At 38.8% G+C, this 14,097-nt stretch overlaps 1 long non-coding RNA gene across 1 annotated transcript; it reads right to left on the bottom strand.

The window, feature by feature from the left end:
- Nucleotides 1–462: 462 nt before the first annotated feature.
- On the bottom strand, nt 463–12,536 carry LOC132602252 (uncharacterized). The gene is made up of 3 exons (XR_009567689.1): nt 12,018–12,536; nt 11,645–11,694; nt 463–717 (listed from the first exon to the last, which is right to left on the bottom strand). It is a non-coding gene; the product is annotated as an uncharacterized LOC132602252 (long non-coding RNA).
- Between the last annotated feature and the right edge of the window lie 1,561 nt (nt 12,537–14,097).

Here is a 14,097-nt window from a genome sequence, read left to right as displayed (position 1 = left end):
TCACCGACTGGGCTGAGTACCTAGAATATGTCTGTCTTGATCCCCCTCTGTAATCACTGCCTGTTCCTATAGATCTGGCCCTCTTACCTTGCCTTCTATCACTATCACGATCACTTCTTTGTGGTTGTTGTCGCCCCTCTAAATTCTGAGCATGGGCCTGTATTCGGGAAATATCCATCCCGTCTTGCAAGGAAGCAGTCAAACAATCTCTGAATAAATGTGGCCCTAGGCCACTTACAAATCTATGTACCTGATCTCCCATGTCGGCCACCAGCCGGGGCATATCTAGTGTCACGACCCAGCTAGGGGCTGTGACGGGTACCCAGGGCTGACCACCGAGCACCGCTCGTTCTACTACTCATCATACTCATTAAGCTTCATTTTTCGTTCATAATCTCATGATCATAAGAAAATCATTTTCATTAAAGAACATAAATACTTTCACATACATGAGCCCTTTGGCTATCAAAAGATAATGTACACATATCTGCATATATACAGTAGTGACCTTGTGAGACCATATAACCCACACATACGTATCTACGAGCCTCTACTAGAGTACTAGACATATGGACGGGACAAGACCCCGTCGTGCCCAAAATACTTATACATATATATATACACAAAAGTATAACCCGATTAGAACCTTTGGAATAATGGAGTGCTTCTGCAAATCTGCTGGTAGCTCCTAAAGGTCTGCGTCGTCTCCCTGTCTACCTGTGGGCATGAACACAGCGTCCAAAGAAAACGGACGTCAGTACGAATATTGTACTGAGTATGTAAGGCATGAATGAAACAAACATAATAGAGAAATCATAAGTCATGAGGTGAAGGCAAAACCTGCGCGACCTTTAAGGGTGAATACATTTCATACATATATCGCATATACATACTCGTCGTACATGAACCATCATAGCGTATACATCATCATGTCATAGAATTCATCATCGTAGTGCAGTAGCTTCTCATACACATAAAACATTATCCGTATTCGGCCACGTAGGGCTCGACAATATCCGTATTCGGCCACATGGTGGCTCGACAGTATCCGTATTCGGCCACGTAGTGGCTCGACAATATCACATACATATCTTCCATATTCGGCCACGTAGTGGCTCGACCATATCACATGCATCATACGAGGATCAATATATCTCATCTTTATCATTGCCATCACATAAATCTTATAATCTTATCGTAACCTTTCATTAATGCACACATTTAAATTTAAAGACAATCTATGAAAATCACATCATATTCGTTGCATGAATTTCGTATAAATATCGCATGATAGTCTTTATAATCTTTGGGCTTAAGCTCATCATTTCCATTATCATTTCTATAGCGTATCTCTTACCTTTATCTCACATGAAATCTTTCATGAACATAGACTCGCAGTTTCTCGAAATATTGGTCATAGGACATACATTGAGGCTTATGAACAATCTATAACAATGTCGGGGTGACGTAAGGTCGAGAACCCTCGATTCCATTATGAACATATATGAACATTCTGCCTCACCTTGAAGGGATTAGTATATAAGGTGAGTGTATACAAGGAACAACATCATTTACTTTATAAGAACGTCATATCATATCTCTTGACTCATATAGCTATTCATGATCTTAGGCTCTTGGCTTTCCGGGATATAGGAGAATCATGGAAAGGGAGAAGAATCATATCATGGGATTCATGCCATAGAAAGAAAAGGACTAGCCTCACATACCTTTGTCATTTAGCTGAGCTATCGCTTGATCGTTCCTCTTCAATATTCGCATCTTTACCTTCAAGAGAATTCGCATCAACGACAGTTAATCGACTATAAGAACGCGTGACTATTCTCTAGGGAAAATTGGGAATCATTTCCTTTGTTTCTACTACTTTTCCCATGTTTCATTTCAACTACCAAACATTCACAATATCGTATCAACAATCGTCATTCATATACTTTGAGCAAAATCCACCATTTTTCTCTATTTTCTCCACATTTATGGTTGTAGTTCGTTATCGCGTTTCTCATATAAAATGCTTATTTCCTGGTCTAAACATCATTTACAACATATTCATAATCATGGCACATCAACGTTTATGGTTCCATTCAACTACTATTCAATTATGACACTATTCTCCCATTTAAGACCCATTTTCCATGTCTTTCTACAATTCAAGCATCTTAACTTTCCAATACCATAAACAACATGCTAATGTCATAAAACTTACCTTAGATGGTGGTGGAACAAGCCTAGAGTGGAGTTCTTCCTCCTTCCTCAAAACTCTATTTTTCCTTCCTTGGAATTTCTTGGTTTGGATGAACTTCACTTGAGTTTCACACACTTTGTTTCATGGATTTGGTGTTGTTGATCTTGATCTCCCTTTGATTCTCTTAAATTTTGTGGATGAAATGTTTGGATAAGTTCTAGAGGGTTCTTGAAGGTTGTAGATGAAATATGAATGAAAATGAATGAGAAAGTCACTTATAATAATCACAAATCTGATTTTTAATGAACAGTCGTCGGGGTGTACAGTAAAGGTAACATGGTTGTATTTAAGCATATCAAAAACATAAAGGTTTGCTGGAGGTCATGATGGTTTACGGCCACAGTTTACGGGCCGTATTTCAGTTTACGGTCCGTAAACTGGGTCGTATTTTACCATTTAAACTTTGGACAGAAATTTGAAATTTTTGGAACGTTGGAGGACGATGGCAGGATACGGTCCGTAAATCACTTTACGGGCCGTATTCTGTTTTACGATCACTGGCTGAATTGAAATTCTACAACTTTCTTATTTCCAAAAATTCATGAATCGTCATTCCCTACTTAGTAAAACATCGTACACTCATACTCTTCGTTGGTCTATTCATTGTACGTTCACGGAGAAATTTCTGAGGTGTAACATCTAGCCAAAGAATTAAATTGCATACTATACTTCCGGGCACTCATATTTCCTTGCCTCAAATTTAGAAATCTATCTGCTCTAGCTCAGCGGACCTCGGGTGGCAAATAGTGACGAATAAATGCATCCACGAATTCTTACCAAACCGGAGGAGGCGCATTCTCTCCTCTTGATAATACCCAGTTGTTGTACCATAAAACTGCCACATCCCGGAGTATATAAGATGCCAACTCCACGGATTCAGTTTTGGAGGCATGGACAATCTTCAATGTCCTTAACACCTCATCTATGAAACCTTGCGGGTCTTCATCCGGTTTTGACCCGAAGAACTCCGGAGGATTTAGACTCATGAAATCACGGGCTTTGGTACTTGCTGCCCGATCACTTGAACTCGCATTTTGTCGTTGTGCCTGTGCAGCGACCAATTGCGTCAATAAATGAATGGCCTCGGTCATTTGTTGACCCGAAGCGACCGGTGGAGGAATTGGAGCTGGAGCTCCTCCTTGTCCTTCCACATTAGGCGAGGTAGAAGAAGTGTTAGACAAGGCCTCATTATGTGATTCTCCTTCTTCTATATTCATCGGAGGCTCTCTTTCTACCCGCCTCTTTGCCGTAAGCTTACCCTTCTGGGCGGCTGTAGCCTTTCCCTTTGGCGGCATTCTGAAATCATAACACACTATTAAGGAGGATAAAATCTTATACACGGCTCTATCGCACGATTTCTTAAGAAGAAGGATGGTCATTTTTCCTAAATCTTGTTTATTGATGTGGCGTGCAACACACCATAAACAAGACTCTACTAGACACGGCTCGTAGACAGTTCCTAGGATTGAACCGCTCTGATACCACTTTTGTCACGACCCAGCTAGGGGCCATGACGGGTACCCGGGGCTAGCCACCGAGCACCCCTCGTTCTACTACGCATCTTACTCATTTAATGCTCTTTTATCAACTTTATACTCAAATTGTAGGAAAATCATATTTTATATGGAAACATAAATACTTTTATATGCATATGCCTATCGGCCATCAAAATAATATATACATATAATAGCATCTCGTGAAACCATCTAACCCACGCTGCGCATCTACGAGCCTCTACTGGAGTGCTACACATAAGGACGGGACAAGACCCCGTCAGGCCCGAAAATACATATATATGACTATACACAAAAGAATAATCAAGAACCTATGAGACAAAGGAGTGCTTTCAATCAGCTGACAGCTACTACGGATCTAGGTCAAGCTCTCCTCCCTGTCTACCTGTGGGCATGAACACAGCGTCCAAAGAAAACGGACGTCAGTACGAACATTGTACTGAGTATGAGAGGCATAAACAAGGAAATAAGGCAATAATATAAAAGAAGTATCAATATGGAATAACTGTATCTGACTGTCAAGTGTAAAAGAAATAATGCATGCTGGCTTACTCATAATCATCATCATGGCATATATGCATAATGTATAAGCTGCCCGCCCATATAGGTACGGTGTAGTAATATATAAGCTGCCCGTCCATATCGGATCGGTGTGATAATCATAACATTAGCCTGCGTCTAGGCCTCCCGCGTCCGGGGTATCATCTCATGCCGCCCACTAGTAGTGTCTGCCCATGCCATTTGGCCATGGTGTATCGTATAGCTTCCCGCCTTAGCGGTGACTGCCCGGCCAAATAGGCGCGGTGTTATATCATCATCATACATGCTCGTCATAATACACTTATCATAATACATGCATAATGCTTATGAACAACTTTACTTTATCGGGGTGACGTAAGGTCGTGATTCCCCCGATTTCATTATGGAGTAATCATTGACATTCTGCCTCACCTTGAAGGAATTAACACGTAAGGTGAGTGTAAGCAATAAATAACATCATGTCATATCTTTTATCTTATATAGCTATTCATAGACATAGGCTTGTAGCTTTCTGGAATATAGGAACTCATGAGGAGGAAGGAGAATCATGCTATGAGATTCATGCCATTAGAAAGAAAGGACTAGCCTCACATACCTTTGACGTTTAACTAAGCTATCGCTTGCTTGTTCTCCTTCGATATCACGTTTCTACCTTCAAGAGAGAAGTCGCACTAATGTTAGTTAATTCGACTATAAGAACGCGCTACTATTTCTAGGGAAAATTGGGCAGCACTTCCTTTGTTTATACTACTTTTCCCATATTCTATATCAACTCCCACACGCTCACAACAACATTCACAATATCGCAATCAACAATCATAATTTATATACATTGACCACAATCCACCATTCCTCTTCAATTTCTCCACATTTATGGTTATAGCTTACTATCGCGTTTCCTCATATATAATACTTATTTCATGGTCTAAATGTCATTTATAACGTATTCATAATCACAACACTCCAACATTCATGATTCAACCCATCTACTATCCAACCATAACACTATTCACTCATGAATGACCCATTTCCTATGTCTTTTTACAATTCAAGTATCTTAACCTTCCAATACCTTAAACAACATGGTTTAGTCATGAAACTTACCTTAGATGATGGTTGAACAAGTCTTGAATGGAATTACTCTTCTAGCATCAAAACCCTACTTCACTTCCTTTGGGTTTTCTTGAGAGAGATGAACTTCAGCTAGGTTTCATACACTTTGTCTCATGGATTTGGTGTTATTGATCATGGATTTCCTTTGATTTTTTTCTTGTAGATGAAGAGTGAGGAGTATTCTAAAGAGAAATATCGTGGAATGAAATGAATTTAATGAGCTTTGGTCTCCTTTTAATGACTTAAAATCTTATCCGGAATGAACAGTAACTGAAGTGCACAGTGGTCGTAAACCCAGTTTACGGTTCGTATTCCAGTTTACGGGCCGTATTTCGTGGTCGTATTTAAGCATATCAAAACCAGAAAGGTATGCTGGGGATCATAGTGATTTACGATCGCGGTTTACGGGCCGTATTTTAATTTACGGTCCGTATTCCAAATCATATTTAACCATTTGATCGTTTGGCAGAAAGTTGAAGTTTGGTAAGTTGGAATACGACATGGTGGTTTACGGGCCGTGTACTACTTTACGGTCCGTATTTCATTTTATGACCAACTGGGCCAAAGTGCAAATCTGCAACTTTCACGTCTTCAGAACCTATAATTAGTCATTGTGGAGCATAACCTTATCTCTTATTTCCCTTGCCTTTGAAATCTTACTTAGGGTCGTCAAACTACATTCCCTTTTGATTAAAGCATCGTATACTCGTATTCTTCATTAGTCTATTCATTGTATGTTCACGGGGAAATTTACGAGGTGTAACAGAACTATATTTAGTCATGATTCTTAGTATGATACGGATATAATCATGTTATGGAAGGTAATAATGGTGACGAAGAAGCATTATATGAAAATGTGCTAAAATGGGTGTAAAGTTTTTGGCATAAGTTGAACATAAGGATGAATAATGAAGGCTTAATGTAATGTGATTACTTGATTATGATATTGTGAGTGTATTATGGATGCTTGGGAGTTGTTTTGTGAAATGGTGGAAGTTGACGAAATAGGGGAAATGCTGCCCAATTTTTGCTAGATCATGAGTTATTCTAGTTTGGGTTTAAAAGTATCATTAAGGCTTAATCATAGTATGAATCCTTCTAAATATAGATTATTCAAGCTTCGACGGTGATCGTAAATAGTTAAGAAGCCAAAGAGGTATGTAAGGCTAGCCCTTATTTCATCAAGGCATGGTTCCCTTGCTATATGCATCCTTTCATGAGCTCCATAATGTCTCCAAATGACTCTATCTCTAAGATTTCAAAAGCTTATGATCCTTGATACTTTCATGGTTCTATTGCATCCTTATATGATAGTTAATTCTCCAAGGATAGACGTAACGAAAATGATGATGGTAATAATGTTGATGATGTTTATGGGTTCCTATATATATATATATATATGTGTGTGTGTGTGTGTGTGTGTTTAAGTATGTATGACTATTATGTAACACCGAGCTTATATGGCCGGGTATGGTATCTATTGCGCGCACACCATTACAGTTGGGTACGGATAACACTGAGCCTTGGTAGAACCAGGTACGTATAATCACCGAGCCTTGTCATGGCCGGGTATTGAAACACCGAACCTTCATGGTCGGGTATGCTACGAATATGAATATGGATACAAGTATGAATATGAATACGAATACGAATATATATATATATATATATATATATATATATATATATATATATATATATATATATATATATATATATATATATATATATATATATATATATATATATATGTGTGTGTGTGTGTGTGTGTGTGTGTGTGTGTGTGTACATGAGTAAGCATTAGAAATGGAAGGTCCCTACGAAGGACAAGTAAGTAGATATGATGAAGGCCACTAGAGGTACAAATTACTCTATTACCTGCCGATTCTCCCATCTTATGTTATTTCTCGTGCTGTCTATTATGCTTCTACTATGATGTTGATTATGTTTTACATACTCAGTACATTATTCATACTGATGTCCTTTTGTTTGTGGACGTTGCGTCATGCCCGCAGGTGGCCAGAGAGACAGGCTTGATCCTTAGCTTTCTTATTCGGGGACTACATAGAGGAGATCCATTTCATCCGGAGCTATAACTTTTGGTATTATTCTTTTTGTGCACATACATATGGGCACGACGGGGTCCTGTCCCGCCTATATGATGTTACCTACTCTTCTTAGAGGCTCGTAGACAGTTGTGTATGGTTAGATGTCTTGTAGCCTTGTCGGCTCATATTTTGCATATTATTTTGATAGCCTTGTCGGCTTGTGTATACGGATATGGGCATTGTTATTGATGATGATATAAATGCGTTGTTGCCCAATGAGATTAGCACTATTGATGTATGTAAATTATGATTAAGCCATGTGGCTCACCTAGATGTGAATAAAAATGTACGATAAGAGGTACCCAGGTGGGTTAGCATCGGGTGCCCGTTATGGCCCTCCGGTTGGGTCGTGACAAAAAGAAGTTCACTAATCATCAGATCCTGCCTACTGGGAAGGTCTACCAGTCTGTCTATCGGTCGAGAGAGTAAGATACATCGGTGTAAAAGATTTCCTTTTTTCTGTGAGCTTGGTGTACCTGCAGGCACGAATGCAGCGCCCCCAGCAAAAGGGGCGTCAGTACGAATAATGTACTGAATATGTAAGGCAAGATAACAACTGAAATGAAATAACAAGCTATACTCTGAATATCTCAAGAAAGCATCTGGAGGTACTCTACCTGGGCTGCCTCTCGTCTAAGGCAAGATAACATAACTTTAGAAATATAACTCCGTGACCCGGAGGTCAGGCATAGATAACTCTATGACCCATAGGCCAGGTATAACCAACTTCGTGGCCCGTAGGTCAGGTGTGCACAACTCTATGACCCGTCGGTCAGGCAACACCTCCATGGCCCTAGGCCAGACATATATATACTCATGTAATAGTAATTCTAAGGTAACATAGAAACATGTAAGCAACATTCGCAATTACCATTCTGTTATGTCCCGTATTTTCGTATAATTGGAAATCGAGAAATAATTAAGACTTGTGTGTTATGAGGAAATATTTTGATTCTAGTTGATGTGACTATGTTGGTTATGAAATCATTAATGTTAAGACATTGGGGAAGGCCGAGGGTAAATTTGGAATTTTGGAAATTAGTTTCGGGAATTACAAAACGGGACTTTTAATGAATTGGACCAAGAAAAATTAGAACAAATTGAGGCCAAAGTCTTGAAGGGAGCCGGCTAAGGCTTGGCCCATGATCCATTTTGAGTGGTCATGTGATTATCACATGACCTATAATTGGATATATATTAAGTCCCCCTTTAGAGTTATCAAGAACTAAATCAAAACAAAAGAAAAATTGAAGAACACCCACCAAGGGCTCTCGGCCGAACCTAAGGAAAAGAGAAAGAAAAAAATTCCCCAAGCCTTGTTGTGATCCAAAAATCTTAGTCTTCACATAGTTGTAAAGTACTCAAGACCCTCTTCAACGGGGTACAATTAGTTTGGCGAAAGGTCCGCGTTTGCGACAAGTCGGAAATTCAAGAAAAGGTAAGAATTTTGCCCCTCTAATGTTATGGAATTGGTGTGAATGTGTTAAGGATTGAGAATAGACGAGAATTTCGTCGTTTTGATGTGTGTGCAAAACCGTGGGTATATGTATATTTGATGTCATGGCCGTGTGCCCTAGGAAGAAGAAAGAAATGTGAATTGATCTTGTTTGATTTGTTCAATGTGTCGTTGTGACCTTTATGTCATAAATGAACGTTTAAAGAATTGAATTGGCGTTGGAAAAGGATTTCGGATCATTACGGGAAAGTGTATACCTTTTGTATATTTGCGCATATCATTGTATATCTTTGATGCTAAAGACTTTAAATGTGACACATAGTTGATGTTAATGAATTTGGAATGAAACAATGCGAGTTAGAATGTTCGCCGTAAGTTTTTGATGTTTTGGATGAAATATGGAAAGTAATGAACTTCGGGAAATTTTGTATATTGTTGGAGTGTAATTGGGATGGGTTTGAATAATCTTGAATGGGTGAATGAATACAATAGTGTGGGCGCAAGTTTGGAATTGCGAAGTTTGAATGAAAGTTGTCAACTTGTGTAGTAAGGTAGAACTTTGAAGTTAGAATGATTTGATTGTGATTTATGTTGTTTGATGATGTTTGGGTTGTTGTTGTTGATGTATTTTGAGCCGAGATAAGTCTCGGGGGTGTTAGATTTATAGGGGAAATGCTGCCGAAATTTCGGTAGCCAAGTATAACCCAAAGATTAAGATGTTAACTTTCATGAATAGTAACTGGTAAAAGTGACCATTTGCAGTTTTTTGACGAAACGGGAATTGAGATTTGACGAGCGTAAGGCGCAATCCAGGTATGTAAAGCTTACCTTTCCTTCTTTTGGCATGTCCTAGTTATACTAGGTTAAGGTCGGACCCTCGGGGATAATTCTGCTCTTGGAAATCCGAGTTCAAGTTTGGGCACTATTCATTCAGCGCAATTGAAACCTATTCCTTACATTTGGTTGAAAGAATGTTCAAACCTTCCTAACTTTTGCTATTGTGTCCGAATCTCTCCGAAACTTTCGTAGATGGCTTTATGGAGCCTAAAGTCTGTGATTTGTGTCCGCCGCCTCGATTTGACTCAAGGTGGGCCCGTAAGCCCCGAGGCTTCCCTTATTTGATTTGTTTGACTCACTTCCGTCCGATATGAAAAGTAATTGTTTGCCTATGACTCAAAGGTCCGTTTGAAATCTCCTACACCATTATGGAACGTTTTGCACTATGAATGATACTAGATTTTCGGAAAATGATCTAGGAGTTGCTTTTCAAAGGTTTTGCAGTTTGGAACTTCGTAACTTCTATACATTAATTTTGATCGACCTGACTCCTAATCCGAGCCTTTTGGCGTCGGTATATGCCTATATGTAATTATATGTCGAGTCTTGTAATTTACTTTTAATATGCATATGGTCTCTGCACTACTCTGTTCGTGCCATTCGCTATGATTTCGTTCGTCGGTACCCGGGCCGGCTTTGTGATCGTGCGCGCTATACCATATTCGGAAGTATGATGTGTTACGGTTTCCGAGGCCTCGCCATAGGGGCCGGTTACCGTCTATGGAGTTATGTTGTGATATGGCATTTGATATGTTCTGATGATGTGATATGTGTGTGATACGATTTGTCTGGAGACTGTACGGAGATTTGAAAAACTTCTGGAGTATGATGTGTTGTGGCACCAGCATCGGGGGTGACCACGTCCCCAAGCCCTATACATGATTTTATTTGCATTTGTATATTTATCTTCCGCACAGGTTTGAGTTGCTACTTTGATGTTTGTGTTTGTTCCTTCTGACTCCAGTTATGATTTGGATCTCTGTACCTTCTGCTTTACATACTCAGTACTTCTCCCGTACTGACCCCCCTGTCCTTCGGGGGGGGGGGGGGGGGCTGCGTTTCATGCCCGCAGGTACAGAAGCTCGGTTGGGTGATCCTCCGGTTTAGGCTACCTATTCTGCTATTTTGGAGAGCTCCCCTTGATCCGGAGCTTAACTTTTGGTACATACCTTTTGCTGTGTGTGTTTCTGTACATTTGTGGCTGTGTGGGTACGGCGGGGCCCTGTCCCGTCATATGTTCGTATGTTCTGTTTTGTTTTAGAGGCCTGTAGTCATATTCGTGGGTCGTGGGTCCGGTGTGTTTGTATGTGGATCTGTTTTGCGTTCTTAAGCGGCCCGTATGCTACTATGGCCAAGACGGCCCATGAGTTCGTACGTGTGTGTGTGCATCTGGGCGATGTATATTCCGCCACCTTTCTGATTTTGATATGACTGTTCTGCACGGGCGACCGCTTAAGATAAGTGTTCGATCAATGTTTGTGTGACGTCTGCTATTAGTTTTCAGTTCGAACAACGTATGTTAAGTCTGAATGAGTCTTAATATGATGATCTGGTTTGTGAGTCTGTTTGGGGTGCCTAAGTAGGGCACCAGTCGCGGCCCACGGGGTTGGGTCGTGACACATTCTTACCATCATGCTAGTGTCTTACAAACTCGGCTATCCTTATACTCGTTCTCACTAAAGGAGAAATATCACAATAGGATCATGGTAACCCTTAGTAAGATCTCTGTGAATAGCACGTCTTTGTGCGAATAACCAAAGGTGGCTCAATAAGAAGGAATCATGCCAATGAAAAAAAAGAAATAGCCTTAACATACCTGGTCTTAGCTCAACGGCTCAAGAACTCAACTCGTATCTGCTCCTCGACCTATATGATAACAATAATGATACTATCGTTAACCATACAAACAATTCTCTTAATCGTATAGCGAAAACTTAACTTATCCTAAAACAAAATGGGCAACATCTCCCACGTTCTTCTCATTTCCCAAACTCCATATATCAACAACAATATACTTAAGTTACTCCAACCATTTCCAGCCACAACACAACCCAAAAATATACCTTAAATCAGCCCACACAACAACAATAAGTTATCCGATTTCCCGCAATTAACTCCATATTTCTCCTCCCACAATTTAGCTATGACCCGGACGAACTTAAATATATCAAGAATAGGAGAATTCTTACCTTATATGACAAGAACTACTCTTCTTCAATCTTACTCTACTTTGAAGAAAGCTCGAATTCAACAACACGACAAATCGGAACAACGAGATCGAAGCGGTGCTTAGAATCCGAATATTGTTCTTGAGAAAAAATTATACATTTCATCTGTAAAATGCAACGTCAAGTTGCTGCTTATGAAAACAGTAGTACGTTGCTGCTACCTTTCTTGAGAAACACAATCGTTTAGCTAAAAGTCTAAATTGGAAAGAAACATTGTTACTAATCCCAAAAGGAGAATTAATGTTGCTGCTATATTTGTATAGCACGTTGCTGCTCTAAAGGGAAATAATCATTGTTGCTACTAAGTATTTAGATGCTGCACATCAGGGGTTACTAAAAGGAGAAAGAGGAAAAAGATCCTTCACTATTTTCTCCGTACAGTTGCAGCCAACTTTTCTTATGAACTCCTTTAATTCTAGAAAATTGCTGCATGTGTGATATGTTTACATAATAAGAGAAATGAGCTCTCAAATGATGCCATTTAATTATTGACCGCAGGGTCTACATGCTAGCAAGTTAAGTCTCATCCTTTCAAATATGCCACTTACTACCCATTAAATGCATAGTCACTTTGTTACTTTTCTCCCATGGTGACACGTGGACATGATGTCCCCTCACCAATTATCCAAAAATAACTTTAATTAATTCTTCTATCTTCCACTAAAATTCTATATTTAACTAATTACGTACATAATTAATTTCTTAATCTCAATTCACTTAAATAGTGATTACCTTTAACATACTCCATATACCCATTATCATCATCATGTGACATAGCACTAGTCCATAACCTCATTTGTCATACATAAAATATTATTTGCAATCATCTTCGTCATACTTTTTCACTGTAAATCATTTCGGGACTTCATTCCTTGTATACACTGAGTTCTTGATTTTGATGCTTGAATATGACCAAATCTTTCGAGCTCGGTAAAATTTGCTAATGTTGACTGTTCAATTTCCTAATCCAAAAATACAGGGTATTATGGCTTGGACCGTATCTCATTCAAATAAATGTCGAACCTCAATGAAACTTATTTTCTTTGATTCGTTTAACTTCTAATCCTTACGACATATCCGTACCTATCCTTCTAACCACCCATAAACTTGTGGATAACCGCATTTTTCGCTACTAATGTCGTCTAACTTGTACGCTTTCTAACGCACAAAAATACGGGATGTAACACGTCTTCAATTTGAAAAGAAAAGAAAAAACTCTTCAGTCTGAGAATAATATATTGGAGAAGAAGGTGTTGAATTTGGAGTATTCAAATTTGTCCCTGAATTTTGCGACAAGAACTAAATATACTCCTAAACTTTGCAGGAAGGATTTAATTGTGGGGGTTGGGGGTGCGGAGGCGCGGGGCAGATTTGAATAAATCAATGTACTTTATTTTAACAAAAAAAATTAAAAGAAACAATTTTAAAATTAGCTATTTTACTTCCATCGGCCGAGAAAAGCATATTTGAGCCTATTATGTAATGATAAGAGCAAAAATATAGTACTTTTTCTTAATGGATGATACATTGCTCTAAATCATATCATCCAAAATATATTTAAGCCTTTCCCCATAAAAAAAAATTAAAAAAATTCCTTGAACAGTGGTTCTGCTTATTTTTTATTAATAGACATTCCATATGTTTAACCAAAAACCGAAAAATAGCACGAACAAAATGGAGTAATGGACTGAGGGATGTAGAATCTGGTCAAGACTCGAGGACAAGAATCACCTCCACAAGAAAGTCATAATTAGTCCATTTTACGATGAAGCAAAGAATGAGTAGGATTTAGTGTTACTCCTCACTCCTTTAAACTCAAGTTTATTTTTAATCTACAGAACGATTTAACATTTATAATATTATTATAATGATACAAAAGGGAAAATAAATACTTAAATCTATTTCATTTTATATAGCGATAGTTAACCATACATGAATTTAAGAAAGAAAAAGATATTTTGGCATATATCAAAAATATACTTGAGTAGTTTGGTTCATGCAACAAAAGATAATAAGCATGAGATAAAATGTGGAATTAATT

This window comes from Lycium barbarum, chromosome 7 (genome assembly GCF_019175385.1).
Source record: "Lycium barbarum isolate Lr01 chromosome 7, ASM1917538v2, whole genome shotgun sequence".
Taxonomy (NCBI): Eukaryota; Viridiplantae; Streptophyta; class Magnoliopsida; order Solanales; family Solanaceae; genus Lycium; species Lycium barbarum.
The sequence above is the reverse complement of the archived record's forward strand: the minus strand, read 5'-3'. Positions and strand labels throughout refer to the sequence as shown.